Genomic DNA, 8,029 nt, shown 5'->3' on the forward strand with positions numbered 1-8,029 from the left:
CCCAGCGGCCGGAGGGCGCAGGATCCGCCTGACGCGCCCCTCCCCACGGGAAGAACGGGGCGGAGGTCCAGGAGGGACGTAAGCCGGGCTCCCCCGGCGTGCTGATCCGAACCCGCGCGGGGAAATCTGCGCAAACCAAAGGAGGGAAGAGTCAGGCACCCCCGAACCCCCCCCAGGGAGACCCAGGTGAAAAACAGACGCCGGCCTCGCCTCTCCCCGTGCGGATGATCCCAGCACTCCCACCCCCGCCTTTGCAGCCCCCAGTTCGGCTCCCTCAGCCCCACACCCTCTCTGGTCACCTAAGTGCCTGGCTGCTCAGGGAGCATGTCGCGAAGGATCGGGAAGGACAGGGGTCTGCTTCCCCAGCCGCCCTCCAGACCCCCAGGGCTGGTAGGGGCCGGCAACCCTGTGCCCCAGCCTGGCCCGTGATGGGGGCACACCAGGGTAACACAGGAGAAGGAGGGGGAGAGAGCCTGGCTAGTGCGTCCACCTCATAGGCACCTTCCTTGTGTCCAGGGTGCAGATGCCAGGGCTCTGAGGCCCTGAGATCCTGTCTGGGGTGAGGGGGCTTCCTCCATCCACTGCATCCACTACCTGGCTGAGTCAAGAGCCCACTGAGCAAGCAGACCCTCCACAGCGAGGCACTCAGGCCTCACATGGTCACGGTGCTTATGCTCTGGGCCAGCCTGGATTGCTCATCCCTGTCTGAGATTGGGATTCACAGGGTCTTCCAGTTCCCCCTCTTTCTTTCTCTACTGATTGAGAAACACAGAGTCCTTTCACTGTTCCGGGACCTGGCCACTGCGTGTTCCCTGCAGCCTTGAACCCAGGCTGGGGCCTGGCACATTCCCTGAAAAAGCTGTTTAGGTTGCTTAAAAACACAGTCAACCCTATTGCTGAATACGTAGAAACTGGCCCTGCCCTGAGCTCAGTCCCTTAAACTCTCATCTAAGCTCCATAGCCAGACTCCCTTGCTGCAAACGTGCTTGGGTAAAGCATCCCTTGCCTCACCGTCGATCCCAAGAAAGCTGAAGCTCCATATGAAAATGTCTGGAAGAAATGCTCTGGACTGATCGTTTACGACTTCTTTCCTTGGAATCCCAACCAATTCCATCTCGGGACAGGCTGGGGAAGTCTTTGAGGCAACTCCCTTGCTGCCACTTTTGGGGCAACTCTAAACTCCTCATATTTGGTCAGATAGAACAGTTCCAAGCTGTAAATGTTTCCAGGAAAAAAATCTCAACTACAAAGCCACTTTCAAGGCGATGCTGCATTTCCAACAGCACTCTCCGTATCCGAGTGGATGGCCCAGAGCAATGGTGCTTCCAACCGACAGAGCCCCTCCACAGGTCCCTTACCATCTGCAGACACCCATATCTCAAGGTGAGTTCAAATGTACCCTGGATTTTTTTTTTTTTTTTTTACAGAGTTTCACTCTTGTTGCCCAGGCTGGAGTGCAATGATGCAATCTCAGCTCACTGCAACCTCCACTTCCCGGGTTCAAGCGATTCTCCTGCCTCAGCCTCCCGAGTAGCTGGAATTACAGGCGCGCGCCACCATGCCTGGCTAATTTTTTGTATTTTTAGTACAAATGGGGTTTCACCATGTTAGCCAGGCTGGTCTCGAACTCCTGACCTCAGGTGATCCGCCCGCCTCGGTCGCCCAAAGCGCTAGGCTTGCAGGTGTGAGCCGCCGCGCCCGGCCCCCTGGATTTGTTTTAATCAGGTGTGGTAAGGCGTGCACACGTGAGAAAGACTGTCGTGAAGGCAGAAGTTACAGTCACAGGTCCCTGGAAACTGGGCAGGGCACACAGGGCCACGTGAGAAGTACCAGGGATGGCCAGGAGGCAGAAAGTGGGAGAGGGCTGAGTTCGGCCAGAACCTTTATTTTCTCTGGAAGGAGAGGGCAGGCAGGGTAGGTATGCAGAGTGAGCTCAGGACTGGACTATTTGAACAACTGTGGCGGGCTCTGGGCTATAGGGGTGGCCCCTTCTTGTCCAGTACCTGGCTCCCAGTTGACTTAGGGCAGGGGAAATATTGGCTTGGTGAGTGATGGTGTGATAAGGGAGATAGATAGTTGTGGACTCTGGATTGGTTGGTTTGTGTCTCAGAGGTGCACTGGGGCTGGGCGCAGTGGCTCATGCTTGTAATCCCAGCACTTCAGGGGGCTGAGGAGGGCAGATCACCTGCGGTGAGACCAGCCTGGCCAACATGGTGAAACCTCGTCTCTATTAAAATACATAAAAATTAGCCGGGTGTGGTGGCGCACGCATGTAGTCTCAGCTACTCAAGGCTGAGATGGGAGAATCGCCTGGACCCAGGAGGCAGAGGCTACAGTGAGCCCAGATCATGTCACTGCACTCCAGCCTGGGTGACAGAGTGAGACTCCGCCTCAAAAAAAAAAAAAAAAAAGGTGCACTGGAAGGGGAGTGTTTGCTGTCTCTGGGAATTAGCCCTAGAGGGAGCAGCCTCTCCAGGATCAAGGCCCCAAATGCTTGGGTGACCCTAGAGAGCAGAGATGGAGCCCCACAAACAAAAGGTTCTTCATTCTATGCACACATTCCCTGGTGCATGGTTTCAAATGTCTTGGTGAAGTCCAGTCCAAGCCTCCGTGCGGTGGAGAGGACATCTAGGGAGGAATAGTGCCTGATGGGGGTGAACTGGGGAGCAGCGGGCCTGCCAGGAGGGCGCTGGGCTGCTGTGGGAAGGGGTGAGGTGAGCATCAGGTCAGCAGTGCTGTAGGTGTTCCTGGAAGGCACCCTGGGCCCTCTGGACAGTCAGTCCTCACCCATCCCACACCCATCAGAGTACAGAGGAGATTGCTTCTCCCTGTGGTGATGATCTGTTTGGGACCGCATGATGACAACCACAAGCAGAATTTGCTTTTCTCTGGCAGCCAAATCAAGAGAGACTGGAGGCTTGTGCCACAATTGGGCATCTCTGGGGGTGAGATCTTGGCAGCTGCTTCCTACCCTTCAAGTGTCCAGTGGGCAGCCCGCCTGGCTAGCTGGGTGTGGAAGGGTCCCCCAGTTCAGGCTGTGCCTGCTCCGCCTCGCCAGGATCTCTCCAGGCCTCTGGACTGTTTTCCTCAAGTAGGATTCCCAGCTTCCAAACCTGAGCTAATCTCCCTGCTGGAACAAGAGGAGACGCCCCGGATCCTCACCCAGCCAGAAATGGGGAAGAGTGCTCCCAAGGGGTGAGTGTGAACAGGGTGGCCACAGCCCCACTGCCATAGGCCAGGCCACAACTTGGAGAGGGCCTGGGAGCTCAGAAGGTTCGGAGGACAGAGAACTAGGAGCCAGGAGCCTCCAAGAGCCACAGCGCCCACCTCACAGAGGGCCGGGGCAGACAGCTGGCCCCACCTGGGCAATGTGCCATACAGAGACCCATGAGTGCCAGAGCAGCCATGGGACTGAGGTTTTGGGAACAGCAGTGGTGGCTGCTGCGCACACACAGAGGAGGACTGGCACGGAGGTCCTGGAGATGGAGGCTCTGCTGTGCGTTGGGGATGACCGTACTGCCATCACACCAGGGATGCCCAGAGGGAGGCAGCCTCAGGAAGCAGTGCCACATGGGCTGGTTATGAGTCAACAGTGAGGGTCCGGCTTGGGGACCTGGTGACATGGGCTGGGAGAGGGGATCTACTGCCGTGGCCTTGGAGGGTCTTCTCTGTGCCTGCTGTGCGGGGCACCAGGGGTCCTGACAGAAGACAGTCGGTCAGGGAGGAGCAGCCTGAATGACAGCGATTGGCTTTGCCCTGGTGCGGGGAATGTGGTCATTCCAGGTGAGGATGAGGAGAGCTGAGGCCGGGCGAGGCTGCGTTTCCAGGGCCTTCAGCAGCACACAGCCGTTTGAAGTGCATATCAGGAGGCAAAGGATCCTTCCCTGGGTTCAAGCAGGAGAAACCTGGGGTTCGATTAGCAGCTGCTGGGACCTCCATGTTGTCATGTTGGTCATTTGGGGCCTGTTGTTGAACAGGAACGGCTGCATTGCTGGGGGCTGGGGGGGTGGCGCTGTACCATGGAGGAGAGAGGGGAGCTGTCAATCAACCACCATTGCAGGCTCTGGGGCACCCGACTGGCGACAGAGATGGCATGGTAAGAGGTTGGTGGGACTGCTGAGGTGCCCAGGACCAGAGGGGCTCAGCACAGAGGGGTCCAGGCTGGGTCTGTCCCCCCAGGACAGAGACGCAGTTTGGGTCTAGGTGGGGGTCTGTCCATCAGCCTTGAGCTTGTGGCTGGGGATGGCTGAGATTTGACTGTTGTTTCTTCGCAGTCTTGAGATTTGGGAGTAGATTTTGAATTTGAGCGGGTCTAGAGATAAGAAGTTTTCAAGAGTTTCAGAAAAAGGAGTCAACCGGGCACAGTGGCTCATGCATATAATCCCAGCACTTTGGGAGGCCAAAGAGGGCAAATGGCTTGAGCTCACGAGTTCTAGATCAGACAGGGCAACCTGGCAAGACCCTGTTTCTACAAAACATACAAAAATTAGCCAGGCATGGTGGCAGGTGCCTGTAGTCCCAGCTACTCAGGAGGCTGAGGCAGGGGAATCACTTGAAGCTGGGAGGCAGAGGTTTCAGTGAGCCAAGATCACGACACCGCATTCCAGCCTGGGTGATGGAACCAGACCTTATCTAAAAAAAAAAACAAGAAAAGAAAAGAAAGGAAAGAACAAAGGAGCCAGGAGGCCCTAGCTAGAGCCCAGGGCAGAAACCCTCAGCTGGTAGCTCAGACCTCTGTGGGGAAAAGAAAGAGCCTGTTACTACTGTGTCTATATAGAAAGAAGTACACATAAGAGACTCCATTTTGTTCTGTATTTGAGATGCTGTTAATCTGTGACCCTACCCCCAACCTTGTCCTTGCAAGAGACATGTGCTGCGGTGACTCAAGGTTTAATGGATTTTGGGCTGTGCAGGATGTGTCTTTGTTAAACAAGTGCCTGAAGGCAGCTTGCTGGTTAAAAGTCATCACCATTCTCTTAATTTCAACTACCCAGGGACATGTACACGGCCAAAGGTCGCAGGGACCTCTGCCTAGGAAAGCTAGGTATTGTCCAAGGTTTCTCCCCATGTGATAGGCTGAAACAATGCTGCTAAAAGGTTTATGGAGATGTTTGCATATGCATCTCAAGGCACAGCATTTTCCTTTAAACTTATTCATGTCACAGAGGTTTTTGTTCATATGTCTTACTGCCGATTTCCTCCCTACAATGATCCTATTGTCCTGCCACTCCCTTATCTTTAAGATGGTAAAGATAATTATCAATAAATACTAAGGGAACTCAGAGACCGGTGCCAGTGTGGGTCCTCTGTAAGCTGAGCGCCGGTCCCCTGGGCCCACTTTTTCTTTCTCTATACTTTGTGTCTCCTTTCTTTTCTCAAGTCTCTCATTCCACCTAATGAGAAACACCCACAAGTGTGGAGGGGCAGGCCACCCCTTCAGACCTCAAGCCGGGTTGTGAGGACTGTAGCCCTGGTTAGGGGAGTGGAGCCCAAGGAGGGCTGGCCATCCTCAGTGGAAGTTAGAGGGAGGAGAAGGGGACGTACTGGTGTGATGGACAAGAGGAGGGTGTCCTAGAGGAGGGAGGGTGGCCGGCCGTCAGGACTGGACCTGAGTCTGGGCTTCTCACTCATCATTGAGGCCCAGATTGTTTCACAGAAGGGGAGACTGCTCACCAGCTCTCCCCAGTTCACAAAGACCTACGAACACCGAGGGGTCTCTGGAGCTGCCAGACGAGCCAGCTTGGATTGCCGGGCCTTGTCAATGCAGGCGACGGCCGGGGCACAGGGCTTGTGAGGCCCAGCAGTGTCTCGCCACCTTGGGGTGGACTCTGAGAACAGACACAGCTCCAGAGCTTAGAGCCTGGCAGGTGAGTGGCGCTGGGTGTGCCTGGTGGGGTCTCCCCCGCAGCTGCCAACAGGCTGGTCCCGAACTCCTGGCCGCAGCTCTTGCTGCCTCCGCTTCGGCGGCAGGTGCGGCCGTCAGGTGTCTTGTGGCGAGTAAAGGTTGTCCTCAGGCCTTGGGGCCTCATCCAGCTCCCATTGGTGCCCTCCCGATCTTCCTCGCCAGTGTCCTTTCAGACCTGTGACCTCTTGTCACTCTTATGTGGCCTGCGGGGTGAATGACAGTTCTCCCTCACAGGCCTGTCTCCAGCAGAGCACCTCTGAGCTCCCCTAGACTCCTGGGGGGCAGGGCCAGATCCTCCCATGACCTTGAGTCCTCCAGGGACCGGTGCCCACAGATCCAGCCTGCACGGGGACAGACAGAGCCAGAGAGTGGCCACAGGCCTGCTGCGGCAAGAAGGCAGGTGGTGTGTGAGCCACCGCACCCGTCCTTCCCAGGCTGGTGGTATCTGCCTGTGTCCCTGTGCTTATGGCTGCTGGTGTGAACATAGTTACTGGCCCCCTGTAGCAGGCCCCAAGGACTCCGTGGGCCCTACCTGTGCTCATGTGCTTCCTGTGGCTGGGGCAGCAGCAGGCCGTGAGGAGCTCCTCCTTCATACGAGGGTTTCAGACCATGCTGGGTGTGCCAGGATGCCTTTGTGGGCAGTGGGTGGCAAGGCCGCTCCATCCTGGCAAGCCTGCCCCTGCGCACTCGCGTGGTGGATGCACACAGGTGGCCAGCGCTCCCTTCCTTGAGAATGGAGGCCTCTTGGCGGGAGACACCCAAGGGAACGCGCAGCACCTTGACAGGTTTGCTTCACTGCCCTTGGCTCCTGCCTTGCCCGAGTCTGGGTATCCCTCAAGAGGGGCTGGTCTGAAGGGTACAGAGGGACCAAGGGATGTTTCCCCAGGGTACAGATGGTCCAGGAGGATGCTTTGCAGCTTCTCAGTGGGAACTGCCCCAGGGAGGCTGGTCTGCCCAATGCCAGGTGCCCAGGGATGGGGGATCCAAACCTAAGCCACTTCCAGGCCTGTCAGGGCAACCTCCTTGGCTCCTGCACCACAATCTCTCCAGTTCCCTGCAGTAACTCTGGGTCCAGAACAGCCCTGACATGTCACAACCCCTCCCCGTGTAGAAGCTGGTCTCTCGGCTCATCCTCACAAGCACCTGTGAGGCAGGAGATGCCCTCTTTTGGAGGTAAGACACGGAGGCACAGAGGTCAGGCTGCTAAGGGTGCCACCGGGGTCTCCTCCACACCCACAGACCCTCCTTCTGCCTTCCATAGCAGCTGTGTGTGAGGAGGACAGTTGTGGGTGATTGCAGGCCAAGTGTGACGCTGAGCAGGAGAGGAGGAGGACAGGTGCAGGGAGCTTGTGTCCTGTAGGCTGGGGGATTTCTTTTTCTAATGCAATGTGATCTCCCCCACCCCCTGCCAACCCCCCTTGGGCTGCTGGTGAAGCAGTGTGAGTAACCAGACTCCTCAGTTAGTGACAGGCTTTTCCCCAAGCCAGACCCTGGGGAGCTCCCAGAGGAGTCTGGATCTTAGGCCATAAGGTGAGTCCCTTGCTCAGTGCTCTGCAGGATGTGGTTGGTTCAGGATCTGAGTTCTAACTGCCAATCTCAGGCCCCTGGCGGTCATGGGAGGCTGCTGTGGGTCCAGCCTGGGGGCCTGGCCACCCATACAGTGTCAGATTAGAGCCAAAGGCCACAGAGCTGGGTGGAGGGTGCTGCTGTCCTTGTGCGAGCCTATGACATTTTGCCCGTCACGTAGAAATCCAAGCTAACTGGCCCCAGAGTTGCTGCCAGGTTGAAGTGTCCACTCCGAGGCATTTTGGGCAGAAGCTTGCAGATTTGCCCCTTGTCCGGAGCTGCGTGCCCCGGCCATAGCAAATAATAATTAATGATTAAACGCCCGAGCTCTATTCCTTTCCACCTTCTACCTCCTCCCTAGATTTGTTGTTTCTCTTTTGTATCAATACCTCATAAAAGATGGCGCTCTTCCTGCTTTTTCTTCACCTGTTTTTCCCCCGCGCGGGGAAAATTGTTACTTTGTAGCGCAGGCACCATCCTGCGCCCGGGAAAATTACCAACTGACAGCGCAGGCACAACATGACGTCCGACCAGAGAAACCAATACCTACCTAGCCAC

This window comes from Mandrillus leucophaeus, unplaced genomic scaffold (genome assembly GCF_000951045.1).
Source record: "Mandrillus leucophaeus isolate KB7577 unplaced genomic scaffold, Mleu.le_1.0 Scaffold1024, whole genome shotgun sequence".
Taxonomy (NCBI): domain Eukaryota; kingdom Metazoa; phylum Chordata; class Mammalia; order Primates; family Cercopithecidae; genus Mandrillus; species Mandrillus leucophaeus.